The sequence below is a fragment of the Notamacropus eugenii genome, chromosome 3, assembly GCF_028372415.1.
Source record: "Notamacropus eugenii isolate mMacEug1 chromosome 3, mMacEug1.pri_v2, whole genome shotgun sequence".
In the NCBI taxonomy this organism is placed as follows: Eukaryota; Metazoa; Chordata; class Mammalia; order Diprotodontia; family Macropodidae; genus Notamacropus; species Notamacropus eugenii.
In genome coordinates, this window is record NC_092874.1 from 274,689,893 (window position 1) to 274,709,807 (window position 19,915).

General features: G+C 37.3%; 1 long non-coding RNA gene across 4 annotated transcripts in view; it reads right to left on the reverse strand.

Annotated features, from left to right (window-relative positions):
* The window catches only part of LOC140534484 (uncharacterized), a 394,676-nt gene that overhangs the window by 112,899 nt on the left and 261,862 nt on the right, over positions 1-19,915 (reverse strand). The window lies entirely within an intron of this gene.

The window sequence follows — 19,915 nt, forward strand, 5'->3', positions numbered from 1 at the left end:
CTTTCAGCTTTCATTTGTGTGTTATATTCCCTCATTTGATTACAAGCACCTGGAAGGAAGGGACTGCCTTTCGTTTTCTTATTTATATCCCTGCCACTTGCCATAGTGCCTGGCACATAGTAGGTTCTTAGTAAATGTTTATTGACTGATGGAATTCAAAACTAAATCATGTAAAACAAAGGGCTTCATGATGAAGATATGAAAAAAAACTAAGATTTTTTGTTGTTCATTTCAGTCATGTCTGACTCTTCATGACCCCATTTTGGGATTTTCTTGACAAAGATACTGAAGCAGTTTGTCATTTCCTTTTCCAGCTCATTCTACAGATGAGGAAACTGAGGCAAACAGGATTAAGTGACTGCCCAGAATCACACAGCTAGTAAGTATCTGAGGCTGGATTCAACTCAGGGTCTTCCTGATTCCAGACCTGGTCAGCAATCCACTGCACCATCTAGCTGTCTTTGTTGTATAAGGCAGTAAATGTGATTATTTTACTTTGTCCCATAGCACAGTGTAAATCCCAGGGAGCTTTATGAGACTCATAGAAGTAGGTTGTACTACTTGCCAGTGTCATGGTACCAGCAGAGAAGGTTTTTATAGTGAAACCATGACATGAATAAATTATGTCTGGTCAAAGAAATCTTTTGGTCAGTATTTATTAAATTTATTTATTAAGTTCATCATTTCCAATTTATTATTTATTTCAATTTATTAAAGAAGTCTTTTGGTTGGTATTTACTAAGCACCTACTATGTGCCAGGTACCATGTTAAGTGCTGGTACTTACTTTCAAGGAGTTATAGCTGTGTGACCTTGGGCAAGTCAGTTAACCCCAATTGCCTCATCCTGGGTCATTTCCAGTCATCCTGATGAATATCTGGTCACTGGATTCAGATGGCTCTGAAGGAGAAGTGATGCTGATGACCTGTACAGCCTTCCCTTACTCAAAACAAAGTCAAGTGCAAGTAATGTCATCATTTCTCTGATGGAATGGTCTTCTTTGGCAACGAAGGACAAACACATACATAGACTGATGAAGGGACCAATATGAAAAATACCCGTGTACAAACATGCTATGTATATATATATATATATATATATATGGGATATAATGGAAATGATTAATAGCAGGAAGGTGCTAACATTAAGGGGAATCAGGAAAGGTTTCTTGTAGAATATGGGATTTTAGCCAGCTTGTGAAGGAAACCAGGACATGAAGATGAGGAGTGAGAAAATTCATGAGGAAGAGACAGGAGAAATGGCCAGAGTTTGGGGTTGAAGAGTCTTGTATGAGGAACAGCAAGGTGGGCACTGTTACCAGCTTGCAGAGCACACAGTGGGTAGTAAGGTGTAGTAGGATGGAAGGATAGAATGGAATTGTTTTATAAAAGCTCAACAGGTATTTATACTTGATCTTAGAGGTGACAGGGAGTCAAGGAAGATTATTGAATAGTACAGTGTTATGATCACACCTGTACTTTGCTGAAGACTGGAAAGGTAGGTGTTTTATACATGTTCATTGTATGATTGATTGATTGATTTGGACTTCAGATGGCAGACGTACAGGCTGATACTTGAAGCCCTCCTAGTTTGGTGGAACCTGCCAGAGCTTGTGCTCCACTGGCACAAACCTGGAGCATGTAGAATCCCGTCCCTACCACTGTGAGGAATCAGAGCTGACTTACCTTAGTGGAGGAAGACCACATGCAAAAGAGAAAAGTGATAGTGAATTAACTCTCAACTCTTTGCCTTCACGTAATCAATGATGACACCCGAATGGGCAATTAATTATAAAACAGATATTTCATTTATTATAAAACAGATACTTCCTTTATTATAAAACAGATTTCTTCCTTATTCAATATCTCATTCATCACATAGTATAGTGGAAAAAGCATTGGATTTTTTTAATTTTATTTTTAATTTATGAAATGAAACAAACATTTCCATAACAGTAAAAAAAAAAAAAAGATGATTGCACATGAAACTACAATTCTATTATGTACAACTTGCTACTGCTTTAAAATATGTAACAAAGCTATCACATAAACTTTTCCCACTTTTTTCTTCTCCCACTCCACCCTAGAGATGGCTATTATTGGATAAAAATATGTATGTGTGTGTGTATATGGACATACATATATGTATATATATATGCACATGCACACTGTATATAAACATTATATATAATATATATATACACATGTGTGTGTAAAACCATTCTATAAATACTTCTATTTATTAGTTGATGCTATCTGCAAACAGAGAAAAGCATTAGATTTAGAATCAAGAAGGACTATACACCATTTCTATCAATCATTAACTGTGTGACTGCCAGCAAGCCACGTAATGTCTCTGAGGACATTCTCAGCACAATATTGTCCATAGATCCAATCCAGTGAGCCACTAATGCTGTAAAGTGAATGTGGCACCTTGTAACCTCAAGATGCCATGTAAATGTCAGCTATTATGCAGAAAACTGTTCTTATGAGTTAATGTACCTCTACTTTGTGGAGCGCAGATCAGTGGAGATAGTATCTGTGCAGCATTTAACAGTGCTAGCACACTTGGTAGAAAACCAGATATATAAGATCCAGAAGAAATATAAGGAAAACATTAAAGACCAATTATAAGGAACTCATTAAAATGCTTAATAAATTCATGAGCTCCTCCCTTTCCCCTGCCAAGATTTAACACACTAAAATGACATTTGAAGTTTAACTCAAACTATTGGGTTGCTGGAGTAGTAGAAAAATGTCTCACATCTCAGTGTCACAGCTATGATTTTTCAAATTAAACCCCCAAGAAAAATAAAGCTACATTTCTCTTTGCGTGATCCTTGAATTTTTAATTGCCAGTAACCAAAGACTCAGGCAGTCTGACCCCTTGTTGAGGGTGACTCAAGGAGTGAAGTGCTTATGACTGCCATACTTCAGACAGGGCCAAGCATGCCATGGGTTTCATTCCAGACACAGAAAAATCAGATGCTTTCTGAGAAGGGCCAAAAGACACGTTGGTGTCAATGGAAGAATTTCCTTTCAAATGTTATGGATATGAGAGAGTAAGAGTGCTACCAAAGTCAAAAAAGGGATAGCGCACTTACTCTTGTGTTTATAGGAGAAAGTATGCTGAGTATAGCATCAGAGAACCTGTGTTCAAATACCACCTCTGATGCTTATTACCTGTATAAATTTAGATAAGTTAACCTCACTAGGCCAGGAGAGAGAGCACTAGGCCTGGGGTCAGGAAGCCCTGAATTCAAATCTGATCTCAGACACTAACTAATTGTGTGACCCAGGGCGAGTCATTTCACCTTGTTTGCCTCTGCTTCCTCAATTGTAAAATGAGCTGGAGAAGGAAATGGCAAACCACTCTAGTCTCTTTGCCATGAAAACCCCAAATGGGGTCACAAAGTATCAGAAACAATTGAATATTGAGAGAATTGGGTTAGATGACCTCTGGGGTACCTTTCAGTTCAGATCTATGAGTCTGTGAAATTAAACCCACAAACATTTATCAACAATATATTTAACTTAAATATTAAATTATTTATATTAATCAAATTAGTTAACTAAAATAACTAAATATTTCATTAATAATTTAACTTAATTATTTAAATTTAAAACATGGAAAGTACTTTGTGAGGTAGTGCAAGAAGTGATAGATTTGGAGTCAGAGGATCTGCATTCAAACCTTGCTCTGTCACTTTTGACCTTTTTGATCCAGGATTAGTAACTTCATTTCTCTGACCTCAGTTTTCTTGTCAGTGAAAGAAAGGGAGTTAGACAAGAAGAGCTCTGGAGTCCCTTGTAGGTCTAGATCTAGGAAACTGTCTCTGTATTTGTATTCTCAGTGCCTAGCCCAGGACCTAGGAGGTATTTAATAAACGCTTGTTTGTTTGACTGATTGGTCCTATGACATATATATCTGTACATGCTAATTGACAGAAATTATGCATTGGGAATTCATTAGGAAAGAACTCATGTAGAGTTCTGTAGAAGGTATATTAGAGCTAAACTTTGTTTTCTAATAGTATTTAATTTTTTCCAATTACATGTAAAGACAATTTTTAACATTCATTTAAAAAATTGAGTTCCAAATTTTCTCCCTTCCTTCCCCCTTCCCTAAAAAGGTAAGAATTTTAAATAGGCTATATATGTGCAATCATATAAAATTAATTTCCTTATTAGTCATGTTGTGAAAGAAGAAACAGACCAAAAGGAAAAGCCATGCACAAGATAAAGGAAGTGAAAAGTGTGTGCTTCAGTCTGCATTCAGACTTCATTAGTTCTTTCTCTGGATGTGGTAGCATTTTTCATCATGAGTCTTTTGGAATTATCTTGGATCATTGTATTCCTGAGAGGAGCTAAGTCTATCACAGTTGATCATAGCACAGTGTTGCTGATACTGTATATAATGTTCTTCTGGTTCTGCTTACTTCACTTTGCATCAGTTCATGTAAGCCTTTCCAGGTTTTGTTTCATTTTTTTCGGAAATCTACCTGCTCATCATGTCCTATAGCACAATAGTGTTCCATCACAATTTTATCCCATAACTTGTCAGCCATCCCCCCACTGATGAGTATCCCTTCAATTTCCAATTCTTTGCCACCATAAAAAGAGCTGCTATAAATAGTTTTGTATATGAAGGTCCTTTTGAGCTAAGCTTTGAAGGAAAATTGGGATGCTAAGTGGTAAAGGTAAGGAGGGACTATATTCCAGGCATGAGAGACATCTTGTACAAATGCCCAGAGAAGTAGTTGGAAAATCCAATGCGATGAAAGTGAAAGAATGACAATGGGGATGAGGGTCCTCAAGGTGCCATTTTACCTCAGTTTCTTCATCTGTAAAATGAGAGGTTTGTACCATATGACCTTTAAGGTCCCTTCCAGCTACAAATCTACAATCCTCGAAGTCAATCCAAGATGAAGAAGCGTATATTTTTGCTGCATATTAATGAAGGCCTTGAGGTTAATTAATGTAAATTTATAGTGGACCCAAGCAGCATGGTTTTTTTTTTTTTTAATAACTCCCTTTCTCCACATCTCAACAGTGTTCAGTCGTTCAGAAATAGAATTACTTCCTTTTCAAATTGCTGGGCTCACCATGGTCACCGATCATTTATTCTGTCCCTGCTTGAAAATCATGTGATTAGTCCTACAGATGGTTTTTCCAAAGGGTGAAAGGTATTATTTACTTATTCACAATGGAAAAATCGGTGACAGTTTTAATATTTACTGAAACCTGAATGCCAGCAATTGAACCTCCCTGGGCCTTTTGTGTCTCTTCAGAAAAGCACGTTTTTTTTCCTTCTCAAAGAGCCAGTTTTATAAATTAAAGTGAATATGAATTATGAAATAGACTTATAATGAAATATTGAAACTGGACCTCATTTACATTTTGGTTTTAAGGAAAATATATTATTCACCAGAGGCAAATCCTGAGGGAGACAGTGGACTCTTTCTCTCTATCAATGGAGGTCTTCAGGCAAAGGCTGGGTAGCTTCTTGTTGCATATATGGGAAGGAAACTCTTGTTTGCTAAGGTCTCTTTCAACTTTGATCTCTTGATGCTTCTGTGATTCTATACAAAAGTAGAAAGTAGGAGTGATTCAGGGTTGAAGATTAAGAGTAGTACATGAAGGTAGAAGTCAGGTGGGTAGGGGCAGCTAGGTAGTGGTGTTGGAGCAGGAAGCTGAGTTCTAATCTAGCCATAGACACTTAGCAGCTATGTAACTCTGGGCAAGTCACTTAACTTCTCAATATGCTAGACAATTCTCTCTTGTTGTAGACAAGATGCTGACTTATATTGGTAAAGGGAGTTTCCTCACCTGGGAGTGTTTTATACAATGAAATAGGTTCAGTCCCCATTTCTCACTTATTGTTAAAAATTCTACTATTAGAGTTACCAAAAGCAAAACTAGAGAGAACAGTCATAATATGACATTTTATTGAGGGCCCCCACGCCCCGTCCATTTTCATCCAAAATGGCACGCCCCTACAGTATTTCACTTCAATCCAATCTTAGCTACTTATTGACAATCAGCATCTATAATAAAAAGTATTTCATTTATTCCAGTCTTAGGGTATTATTTGTAATCAGCCAGTCAAGTACATACCAGTTGGCAACTCTAGTGGCCTTAGGGATAAGAAAACTTCCTAATGGCTTCTTCATCAGCTGGGGCACAGTTTTGTCCTCTAGATGATATTCTTCTTAAGTACCAAGCAATCAGAGTGTGTTTCAGAGCAATGGGTACTAGCTAGTCTGACAATCAGAGGTCCTGAGTTCAAATTTCAGATTCCCTGTCAAGATTCAGTTTCCTCTTTCATCAAACAAAGGGATTAGACTAGATGTCCTCTAAGGTCCTACTTGGACCTAAGATTATGATCTGAAATATGAAGATAAGGGCACACCTGCAACATCATTACAAGAAACATCCATGAAAAAAGAAAGAAAGAAACAATAAGAAATGGTGATTCATGTTCATAATAATATATCCATACAGATACAGGAGTCAAGAATTACTTGACATTCCAGAAGCCAAATTCATGAAATTATAGGGAACATCATCTTCATATTGGAGGTTATGAATTTAGATCTGGAAGGGATATTAGAGTTTCCTGGAACACCAAGATTTTAAGTGAATTATCCAGGGCCATACAAACAGAATGAGTTAAAGACAGGACTTGAATCCAGTCTTTCTGACTCCAAGGACAGCTTTCAATCCATGACACCATTTTACCTCTTTAATTCATCCAACACTGATTTTTACAGGTTAGATAACTGAGGCGCAAGGGGGCAAAAAAAAAAATTCCCACAGCTAATAAATGGAAGAATGGGGGATTTGAACCTAGGTTCCACGACTCCAAAGTTAATGTTGCTTTCCACAAGTAAATGACCCAGCACAGATTATGGGTGATGGAAGGAAAACATGGTAGAACTTCTGAGATTTTAAATGAAAGTGGAAAGTGGGGTGACTCAGGGTTAAAGATTAAAAGTATGTGTGTGAAGGTAGTGGGTGAAGATGTGTGTGAAGGTAGGTCTGAAGAGCTTTCTTTTTTCTTTATCCTTTAAAGGACTCATGTCCTTTAAGACATGAGTTCATCATGTCTTAAAGCTATCATCAATAAGTCAACAAGCATGTATTAAGTGCATGCTATGTTCCAGGAACTGTGCTCAACTCTGGGAGAAATTAAGAAAAGGTAAAATTAATCCCTGCCTTCAAGAAGCTTTCATTTTAACGAGAGAAATAACATAGATAAATCAGTCCATGTGAGATCAGTACAGAATACATGGAAGGTTCTTCATTCTGGGTAGAGTGAATTCCTGCAGCCCTGATAAAGAAACTCTGGTGATGACTCTGAAATTTGAGTTTCATATTTCTTTTTCCCTCCTCCCTCATATTCCTAGTATATTGAAATGACAGGGGAATTCCAAAAGTCTTTCGGTGATTTAATACTTTTTGGTCCTATCATCAAAATAGGGTACCATGACTGTAATTCTAAGAAACCCTGAGGAAATTATGGTGGCGACAAAAATATAAGCCAAAGGTACTTGACTCATAATTCTCCTTGATTGCTAATGACTGTTTGGGTACAACAACTTGACCTTGTCAACTAAAATCAACTGTTATTAATCTTGGTAAAGGTCTTGGTAAAGGTTTTAGGAACTTTCCTAACAAAACAGCAAGGAGATGATTGGATACAGGCTCTGAGTATAAGTGCTTTCATACAAATGGTGTGGCCCACTGGGTATACAAACTGGTTCCAGGGCACCTTTTTTAGTTAAATATTGATGCTCTTAATTTTTTCCAGTTTTGAACCAAAGGCAGATTTCTAAACTGCTGGAGAACTGGTACAATGATTGGATCCAGATGTAATGCCCTTGGCTCCCCTTTATAATTTCCCAGGTCCTTAGAGAAGCCTTAGGGAATCTTTTGACAGCTTCTTGTAGTTGGCTGGTTCCAGTGATACTAATGTCTAACCCACTGATGGCTGGTGGAATAAGCCACCTTCTTACAAGGATGAGTGGAAAATCCCAGGAAGCTTTCAGCTTCAGGCAACATCAGTTGGGTAATCACTGCTGTCTTGAAGAATGCATGGTGGCCTTAACAATTTTGGCACTAGGCCTCGTGAGAAAATACTTCAAGAAAATACTGTGGAAGGTATCTTTGTCAATTGAATAAGGCATCTTCCACCCTTTCAGGACCCATCCTCCTTCTTAAACTCACAAATGAATTCTTCTGCCACAATTTTGGTATCTCCAGTGGGTTGCATTGATGCTCTGACTATGATAGATATTAGGATGATGGAGTTGGAGACCATTTAGGCTCTCTCCCTCTTCCCTTATTTCACAGATGAGGAATCAGAGTCCCAGAGACATTAACTGACTTGACTTACCTAAGGTCATCAAAGTAGTAAATGGTGGAATTGAGAGTTAAACTCATAATTTTTGACTTTAAATTCATCAGTCTTTCCATTGCACCATACCATCTCAGCCATGTGAGTAATGAAGCTCAATTATGTGATGTTAATTGCTGTTGTGTGGCTTATTCTTTCAAAAGTAGGCTTTCTAGCCAGATGTACCATGGGATATGCAAGCAGAGCATCCCAGCCACACTACATGCTTGATGGAACATGCAATTTCCTGTGTTCTGGTGACCCTGATTGCTCTCTCTGTGTGAGTGGCATGGACAGCATTTGGTGCCTGCCCAAACACCACTTAATGGTTATTTTGGGGGCCCTCCTAGCCCAGAGTAAATGTAAAATAGTATCTACTCCTTTCAATAACCTGCAGTCTTCTTGCATATGGCCTTCTTTGTCTTGGGTCAAATACAGCTGAGAGATATGGTGTTGCTAGATGGCTTCATCACAAACTTCACATTCAAAATCACAAAATTTCAGAGTGACAAAGGGCTTTGATGACTTTCTAGTCCAACCCATATCAGCCTCCTCCCACCCCATCCTACTACACCCCCAAATAACTGGTTAGCCAACCTCTGCTTAGAACACCTTGGATGTCAGAGTGAGGAATCAGCTAACACAGAATCAGAACCCACTTCTGATGGTTACCATTTAAGTGCCCTGGGGCAAGTCACTTAACTTTGTTGGGTCTCTTTCAAATGAGGGGGTTGGACTGATGTTCCTTCCAGCTCAAGGCTTATGATCCAATGCCATTTATGAAACCCCCCACATTTCAGTGGAGACAGATGGTACAACTTTAGAATACTGGCAGTGATGCCATCACAAAGCATTTGATTTCTGCATCTCAATTATATATTTATCACTGGAATCTCTGAACAGTAGCTGAAAAGTTCTGGTTAGCAGGTCTACTTCTCATAACTCCAGAAGCTCATGTAAGGTTTCAGTGAAATAGGAGCGATGCAGAATTTTATTATGGGAGGTGATTAGGTCTCCTAAGCTTTCTAAACACATTTCAGTTCAGAATTCTCTAATTCACTTAGTGAATTAGTCAAAGTCAGATTCAGCAAGCATTTATTAAGTATCTACTAAATGTAAGACACTGACAGGAACACAGTCCCTGACCTCAAGGGGCTTATAATTTAATAGAGAGGACACATCATATACACACGTGTATATGTATATGTTCACAAACACATGTATATATATATACATACACACAAAATACATATATAGATGTGTCCACATATGCATATATGCATACAAACACAAAATACATATATATTTACAAGACAGGATAGGGTTAGAGCATAGGAAAAGTTTCTATAAAATGGCATGAGAAATTTAAAGATCATTTCCATCTGATGTTACCAGAGAAGTCTTTTTGATCAAATAAGTAATATTTGTAAAAGTGGTAAGTACAGTGCCTGGAACCTAGTAGGTACTTTTCATCATTGTTTCTCACTTGTGTCTGATGCTTCTTGACCCCAATTGAGATTTTCTTAGCAAAGATCCTGGAGTGGTTTGCTTTTTCCTTCTGGAGCTCATTTGACAGATGAAGAAACTGAGGCAAAGAGTTTAAATACCTAATAGAAGATACTCATTAAATGCTTATTTCTTCCCTCCCTCCCTTGAAAATAGCAGTATTTGAAAAGGATTTTTGAAATCTATAGCATTTTTTGAAATCTATAGTATACAAAAGACAGATTTTCTTGAAGGAAAGAAGATATTCCAATATGTGGAAAGGAGGGGCATTGAAGACAGCATGAAGGGAGGACAGATCAGTATGAGAACTGGGGCAAGGAAATAAATAGCCCAATTTGCCCCAAACTCAGAGTATACAGTGAAGAATAGTGAAGAATAAGTGGAGAAATGTATACCAGAGCTAGTATAGGAAAGGCCTTCAATGCCAGGTTAGAGATCATGCTTTACTTGGTAGATAACCATTGCAGAGTTTTGAATAATAATCCTATAGTAATCCTATAAAGTAGTACAGTAAAAACAGTTTTTTGTTTTTTGCGGGGCAGCTAGGTGGCACAGTGGGTAGAATGCCTGGCCTGGAGTCAGAAAGACTCACCTTCATGAGTTCAGATCAGATACTTCCCAGTTGTGACCCTGAAAAAGTCATTTAACCCTGTTCGCCCCAGTTTCCTTAACGTTAAAATGAGCTGTAGAAGGAAATAGCAAACCACTCTAGTATCTCTGCAGGAAAACCCCAAATGGGGATAATGAAGAGTCAGACATAACTGAAACGACTGAACACAGAATACTAAGAACACTGATTGAGTAACAGTGTGGAAAAAGAACTCAAGAGAAAAGACCTGGGAGCAAGAATTTCAGTTAAGAGCCTATTACAATCATCCAAGTAAAAAGTATAGAGACTGTACATGAAGATAGTTATAGTGGGAATGGAAATAATGGAAAAGATACTGGGGGCGTAGACTGATTGCATGGGGTGGGAGCATTGAAAGCAGGGGAGAAACAAAGCTGATTGAGGTTTTGGGTCTGATTGAAAAAATCTGTTCCAATACTTCCACCTACATGAACAATTGTCTGATTTTCCAAGCAACCCACCACAAAAAAAAAGTGCCTCATGATTATTTTGTATATATCTTGCATGTGGTTGGGTCATTTTTCAGTTGTGTCTGATCTTTTGTGACCCCATTTTGGGTTTTCTTGGCAAAGATACTGGGGTGATTTGCCATTACCTTCTTTAGTTCATTTTACAGATGAGGAAACTGAGGCAAATAGGTTAAGTGACTTGCCCAGGGTCATATAGCTAGTAAGTATCTGTGGCCAGATTTGAACTCATGAAGAAGAGCCTTCCCAACTCCAGGGAACTTCCCCAGACTCCAGGCTCAGTACTCTAGCCATTGTACCACCTTGCTGTCCCATATCTTGCCTGTGGGCCCCTATGTGCATGCTGTTTCCTTATTATTATATACTCTCCTTGAGGGAAATGACTTTTGATTTGGAAAGACTTTTTTTTTTTAACTAGTATTCATGTCATACATTTTCAGTAATTATCCCTTTAAAAAAACTAATAGTATCAACTAGTCTGTCCTTATTAGGGAGTACTCCACACGAAAGCTCAGGAGCAATACCACTTTCCTGCCTTGATGTCTTTATTTGCATTTAGAATGCATATATTCCTATCTTTCTTCAATACTTCCCATCCTTCAATGCTCAATCCAGATGCTGTCTCTTCCATGAAACTTTCCCCAGTCTTCTTCACTAGTATTAATTTCTCCTTCTTTGGTTCTTTCATAGACTTCATTTGTCTCTCTCCACATTTTTGTAGGTATTTGGTCTCACTTTATCTCAGGAGAAGAAGGTGAGGCTGGTGACCTTGCCCAGCCCTCCCTCACTCAAATCAAAGTCAACTGCAAGTCATGTCATCATTTTGATGTCATGGCCCTCTTCATGAATGAAGGACAAACACAATCACAATCTCAATTATCTTGTCATTTATTTTTAATTAATTCATTCTTATTAATTAATTGAATTTATAGAGGCAGTTAGGTAGTACAGTGGATAAAGCACTGGGTCTGGAGTCAGGAAGACCTGAGTTCAAATTCAGCTTCTGACATTTCCTAGAAGTGAGATCCTGAGCAAATCTTCACCAGGTTCTAGGATTCAGAACACAGTCAATTGTTTTCCTCTAGTACTTGAGAATGGGGTTTTTAGATTGGCTATGGATGGTCAGTGTTCATAGGATTCCATCCTTATCATCAAAAAAAATATTGATTCAAGAGTTAGTCAACAGGTAAGGACAAGTAGTCCTTCAACATGACAATCCTTTATTGATATAGAACAATTGTGGGCAAGGCTCCATCTTGAAAACCCTGCAGCAAAGTCCTTGGAACTCAAGAGTAAACAAAATCCAATCAGAAACTCAAGAAATGAAAACACTCTCCTAGCAGTCAAGTACATAAACAAAGTGGAGGGCTCTTCCTCCCTTTGCTTCTTTCTCTCCTTATTCACTCCCTTCCTTCCTCCCTCTCTCCCTTCCTTCCTTCATTCTTTCCTTCCTCCCTCACTCTTTCTCATTTTCTTTTTCATTCTTTCTTTCATTCCATAGTCTTAGTTCCTCCCTTAGATAAGAGGAAACTCTTATCCCTCTCTCTTTTCTTTCCTTTTTTCCCCCACATAATTCTCTCCTCTCCCTTCCCCTTCCTCTTCCTCTTTTCCTCCTTTTTTATTGAGAACTAATATATTTTAACAGACAAACCATAACTAATTATCAAGTTCAAACAATACAGGAAATGTAACAATTCTCTGGGAAGAAAAAAGATTTGCAGGGACTCCTGAATCCCACTGATAGCCCTGCCGGCCCAGCTATAAGGCTAATAAGGATATCATGCAGTAAATCTGCTGAGATCTCTGGACAAAATCTGACTTCCCGACTCAGGAGTATCGTGTACTGCATTTCACCCAGTTCTAAACAGTCAGACCTCAGAGTGGGCCAGAAAAAACTCAGACAATCCCTGATTTTACTTATTTTTTTCTTTCACTTTCCTCAAATCCAAGTTACTTTCAAACAGAAAATTTAATTGACCTGATGGTGAAATTTCCCCAATACAACCAGAAGTATGAGGTTCAAAGAATTTGTGGTTTGGGGTCATTGAAGTACATAGAATCACATTAAGGGCAGACTCCTGATGGAATCTTAAAACTGATAGAAAAGAAAAAAAGGCCTTAGTCACTTTTCGCAAGCCTAGGCTCCCCTACCCTGACAGGTCAAAGAAGAAATACTGCTTTCTTAAAGCTGTTTGTTGGGAATATCCTTCTACCTTCCACAAGCATTCACACTAATTGCAAACACTGAGGTAGTTTCCACCATGAGTTAGAAACCAAAAGAGAAAGGGAGGAGCTGTAAGATGGAAAAGGAACCTTAGGGGAGGGAAAGTACACTCTGTAATGGAGGGGAAATGGAGGGTATCAGGTCACTGACTCTGAGCCAGGAAAATTCATAGGAGAGGAAAGTAGAGCAGAAGGAGTATTTCAGATAAACATTGCCAGGGTTTTAATGTGGGACCAGAAGAAAGTTCTCTCTTTTCCTTTTTGGAAAATGGTTGTGGGCTGGAAAGATTGCTAGGCATGCCGCTGCCATTTCCGTGCCCTGATCGAGCTTCTTCAGCAGATTACATGTGCTGTCATATATGAGCTGTCCTCTGAAGTTTGAGGGCCAGGAAATAACAGTAATCCAGACCATGAGAAATTCTTGTGCCAAACACGGTAGAGATCAGATGACTGAGGGATTAAGTTTTGACTGGAACGCCAGCCTTAAATGGGCAGGTTTGACCTGTGGAGGTTTATTTTTCTCTTTACGTATATTTTTATTAGCGTCTAAGGCCTGGTTGCTTGTTGACTGCCTATCAGTTGATACTTTTTGAATTTTGTTTATAATTACAATTGAAAGTACCAGCCAAAGAGTTATGGGTCAGCAGGCATCAACTTGGGCTCAGTTCTCCTGAGCACAACTAGCTGTAGATATAGAGGCAGATGTCAGCATCAGTTAGAACAAGAATGGTGGTGATGGGGATGACAAGGCTGTTTTTTTTCACTCTACACCAGATCGTATAAGCCTTATCACAGAGTGCTGGACTTGCAACCATGAAGACCTGGGTTTGGTTTCTGACTCAGACACTTAATAGCTGGATGACTCTGGGCAAGTTGCTTCACCCTGCTCACCTCAGTTTCTTCATCAGTAAATTCAGGAGGTTGGACTGAATGACCTCTAGGATTCCTTCCAGTTCTAAATGTTGTGTTCTGTGTTTTTCTGAAAGTCTTATTATATTTTTTATGCAATAATAATAATATTCAACTTTATTCAATCACTCTCCAATTGATAAAACCTAGTTTTTTTGCCATTCTGAAAGCTACTTATGAATACTTTGCATATATATGTACATATACACATACATATACATATGCACACATGTGTGCATATATCTATATAGATATAGAGAGAGAGACATAGATAAATGTTTAGATCACAGATGGGGAAACTGCAACTTTGAGGCCACATGTAGCCTTCTAGGTCCTTGAGTGTGACCTTTGGACTAAGTCCAAGTTTTACAAAAAAATCCTTTTGTTAAGGGGATTTATTCTGTGAAGTTTAGATTCAATCAAAGGGCCACACTTGAGGACCTAGTGGCCTCGAGGCTGCAAGTTCCCCACCTCTGCGTTAGATGTATAGACTGTACAGGGCAGCTAGGCAGTATAGGGGATAGAAGGATGGGGTCTGGTGTTAAGAAGACCTGAGTTCAAATCCAGCTTCAGACACTAGCTGTGTGACTCTGGGCAAGTCACTTCACCCTGTGTGCCTCAGTTGTCTCATCTGTAAAATGAGCTGAAGAAGGAAATGGTAAACCACTCCAGTATTGTTGCCAAAAAAAAAAAACCCAATGAGGTAACAAAGAGTCAGACATGACTAAAAAAGCAACTCAACAGCAATAACAAATAGACTGTAAAATATATATAAATTGAAATTATATAAAATATATAAAATTATTATTTATTATTAACATTATTATTAAATTATATAAAATATATAAAAAGCTAAAAATAGATATATACACATATATAAATATATAATGTATTGTAATACTGTATTATATAATATACACGAAATATATATTAATATATAATACAAACATTTTATATTTATATTAGATCATTTTATATGTATATGTTTGTGTGCATATACATGTGTGTATGTGTATGTGTATACATCTACATACGTATGTGTGTATGCATATATATATTATATACATACATTTTTCTTTCTGTCATAGGCTTGCCTGGGTTATATGTCTAGAAGTGAAACTTCTGGGTCAAAGATTTTTGTTTTTTTTTTCACATAGCAGTCCTCCTATCTAACTCAGAAAAAGGCATCATAGCTTTAATGAATAGTTAGGACAGTTATATGTATTTTGTGCATTTATGATATAAGGAATAAGACTTGCATGTACCAAGAGTTTCAGCTGTCCTGAGGAAGTGAAATACAACTGGATATATCTTAGTTTTCAGGTGGCTAAGACTCATTTAAGGCTTGAAAAAAAAAATCTGTTAAATTAAGGATTGAACTACATGGCCTCTGAGGTCCCTCCCCGTGCAGGGATACAAAAATCAAAACAAAACAATCCTTGCCTTCAAAGAATTTACATTTTGTCATGAGGAAACTACATGTATGAACACATAGAGGCAGATATAAAATATGTACTTAGGAATCACAAAGTGATATTTTGGTAAGAAAGTGCATTAACAATGGGAGGTGAGGTAAAACCTAGGGATAAAGAGGCAGAGATGAGGAGAGACTGTATTTCAAGAATTTAGTTCATCCTGTGCAAAGTCACAGGAAAGGTGATGGTGTGTCATGCAGAACAAAAAACGGGTCAGGTTGGCTAGAAGATAGAGATTGTGGAAAGGGATGATGTGTTTATTCAACCAACAGAAGTAAATTGGGGTCAGATGGTGAAAGATTTTGAAGCCCAAACTGAGGAGTTTTCATTTTATTTAAAGTATAGTAGAAGCTGCTACAGCTCTCTGTTTCTTGGGTTTTCATTTCAGTGTGTTTTTAAGTTCTGATCTTTGCATCAGAAATATTTTGAAATCTTCTATGTCATTAAAGGTCAATTTATGCCCTGTAGGATTATGCTCAGTTTTTCTGGATAGGTTAGTCTCAACTATAAGCCTTTATCTTTTGCTTTTTGCAATATCATGTTTCAGGCTTTCGTAGCTGGAAAGTCTTGTGTGATAGTAACAGTATTCTTGGTAAACAAAGAGTAATTTCTTTTGGCTATTCACAGGAGTTTGCTATAGAAGCTAAGGATTTGGTTTATTATCTTCTTAGGAGTTTTGATTTCTTTTCTTTCTTTTTTTTCAGAAGGCAGCTGTTACACACTTTCTATTTTTTTTTTCTATTTTTACTTTGTCTTCTTTTTCTAGGAAATTTGTGCAGTTTTCATTGATATTATTCTAAAATATGGTATTCAAGCTTTGATTTTTTGCCACAATTTTCAAATAATATGTTTCTTGTAATATCTCTTGACCTGCTTTCCAGTTCAGTTGTTCTGATAATACATAAAGTATGTATTATTTTATTTTATTCTTTTTATTTTATATTATTCTTTTTTTAAATTGTTTTCTAATATTTCTTTTTGTTCTCTGAAGGCATTGTTTTATGTTTGGTTGATTCCAATATTCAAGCAGTCTAATTCTTAAGTAGAGATTATCTCCCTCTGTTCTAGGCTATTAATTCTTTTTGGATGGTATGTGTGGTTCCTGCTTGATCCTGAGTTCAGCAGCTAAAACGAAGATTAACTTTTAAGTTCTTTGGGAACTGTTTGACCTTGTTTTCTGTTGTGGTTCAGGCCTAGACTGGTTGGATGCTGGCTTAGGTTCAGACTGGCTGGATGCTGGTTTAACTAGGTCTCCTGACACAGATAGGGCTTCTGAGCTACCTTAAACTAGTCCGGGGTGTTAGTATGCCTCTGTCTCCTGTTGGTTATCCATGTTACCTACCATTCTGGCACTTTGTCCTGTTGTGGAACTGGACTGTTTTACCTTATGCTTCCACAGCATTCTGAAAGTATTTTAATGTAGTCCTAGACTGGCTCAAGGAATTTATAGTAGATTCTCTTTGTTTTCCTATTCCTTGTTCCTTCTATTACATTTCCAGAGCTTTAAAAGGGGTCTTTGTAAGGGATCTGGCCACCTCTAGGTCCCATTGTTCTTCCATCTTCCCACAATTCCATCCAATGAAGCTGCTTAAGCAGAATGATACAGTCAGACTTGTTTTGGGAAAATCACTTTGGTATCTCTACAGATGAGAAGACCTAAAGAGACACACATCTAAGAAGTGAGTCAGTGTAGACCATCCCACATGGCTAGGAGTGCTTGTATCACATGGTCCAATACTCTGTAATACTTCCAAGGTCAGCATGCCCCACTGCCTGGGCGGCTGCTGTAATCAACCTCACTATGGGACTGGGGTTACAAGTCCTTAATTAGAAACAGCTTCCTTTTATCTGTTTAGTGCCAGGTTACTGGGAAGCATTTTGTCTCTAGAAGTCCTAGTTACTCAAAGGACAATGGTAAGACTGATAGGAACATAAGAGTATGTCTTCTCGGAGTGATTGGAAATTTACAAAATAACAAAGCCATTTACTTCTTTTCTCTTCAGTGATCAAAAGTCCTTCAAATATGTACAAATGCTCAAATTGCTATTACTTCATCATCATCATTGTCATCATCACCACCACCACCACCACCACCACCACCATCATCATCATTTTTGCCAAGAAATAGATCAAATGGTTCCATTTGGTGGCCTCCCATCACAGGAGGTCACCAAACAAACTAGATGATGTTGTAGAGGGTCTTCATGTTGAAAGCAAGAGTTGGACTTCCTTCCAGGTCTGAGATTCCATGAAATTTTTCAATCAACCAATCAACGATTCAATATTGTGCCCTCCCTCTCAAACCACCTTGGATTTCATTATTTGGTATTTATTTTTTTTTGAGAATAGGAATCATTTCATACTTTATATTTGTATCTCTAACACATGGCACAAGACCAGCTGACATATAGTAGGTACTTAGTAAATGCTTGTTGGTTGATTTCCAGGCATGAGACAATGGAGATATAGACACAAAATCGAAACAGTCCTTGAAGTCCCTGAGCGCAAGGAGTTTATGTTCCTATACTATGTAGTTCCTGTATTTCCTACCTTCTCATGTCCTTCTTAGTTCTTTGTCTTGTAAACATCTAAAATCATCCTTAGGTTCTAGAACTTCCAACCTCTGCTTTACTTCCAAGTCCTTCATCATATTTTACAGTTCCTAGCTCCTCATTTCCCAGAAGCATATGCAGTTGCGATTATAATGTATTTCTTTGAATTTATCATAACATTGGCAACACCCATTGTTTTTCTGATACAGCATATATGTTGTGATCATGCAATAGTGGGAAAAAGAGAAGGAGTATACTTTTAGGCTAGCATCTTGTTTTTGTTTTTTTCTTTTTAAATTAATTTTTACCCTGAATTTATCAAACATAGAATTATTTCCTCTATTTTTCAGTTTTGTTGTTGTTCAGTCACTTTTTTAGTCATGTCTGACGATTCATGATCCCATTTTGGGGTTTTCTTGACAAAGATACTGGAGTGATTTGCCATTTCTTTTTCCAGCTCATTTGAGGAAATTGAGGCAAACAGGGTTAATACAATACAATACACAGCTAATAAGTATCTGAGGTTAGATTTGAACTCAGGATGATGAGTCTTCCTGAAAATTGTCCATACCTTTAATACAAAAACATCTTTAATAATATTGCAGATTTTGTCGTGATTCTTTCATTGTATTGGGAAAAAGTTCATTTAGACCAAGAGAAACTAATTCATTTAAGACATATAAGTAGTGTCTCTTAATGCCTCCTATACTATATTGGGTCTTAAATTATTAATAACATATCTTCTTCCTACTTCAATGCTTCAGTGAATTTCTGATTCCATTGTTAGGTGCTCTTTCCATGCTGTATAATCTTTTGTGACTCTTGCCCATGTTTTATCCATAAGTCATCCATTAAAGGTTCATCCAGTATAATGGAGGCCTTCTCCTAAGCCTTTTTTAAAACATTGTCTGAGTACTGGTACATTCTAGTCCACTTTTTTCTCCTTATCCATCTCTTGAATGCTATCTAGTTCTTGTGTACATATCAAAAGTGACATCTCCTTACGTTCATCACACATATCTCCATTTCTCTTCAGGCAACCCAATTAAAATTATGATATTTCATGATTCACAGCTATAAAGCAGCAAAAGAATATTGATATTAAAAAGAGACTTTTTTATGCTTCTGGAAGCAACCCCAGAATTATTGAAAGTGCTATATATAATATCTAAAAAGGGATATAGACCATCTTCTACTATTCAACTCTAAACCAAATTTATTTTCCAAACCAAATATATAATTTCTAAAAAAAGTATATAGACCATCTTCTTCTACTATTTAGCTCTAAACCCATTTACATATACCTATTTATGCGGCATGTACTTGCAAATGCATGTTTGTTGAATGAATGAATGGATGTAACCATATTGGTTTTAGCTTTTCTCATCTTGGAATGATTCTCCTTAATGACAACAGGAGGTGAGTGGTTCTGAGTTTTTTGGTTATTGCAGTTTATTGACTAGTGCCTTCCTCCACTGATTGTCTCTATTTTATTCTGCACATTTGCATAGTGTCTCTCCTATTAGACTGCGAACTCTTTGAGAGCAGAGACCATCCTTTGCTATTCTTTCTGGTGTTTAGCACAGTGCCAGGTATGGAGAATTTGCTTAATAAATACTTATTATTGTTTAAACTACCTGATGGAAATAAGGATATTTTCTTGTTCTCATTGCTACTTTAAATGGATCTAAAAAAAAAAAAAGACCATTTGTTGTCCAGAGATGAAGGTTGCTGATTAAACACTAACTTGAAATGATTT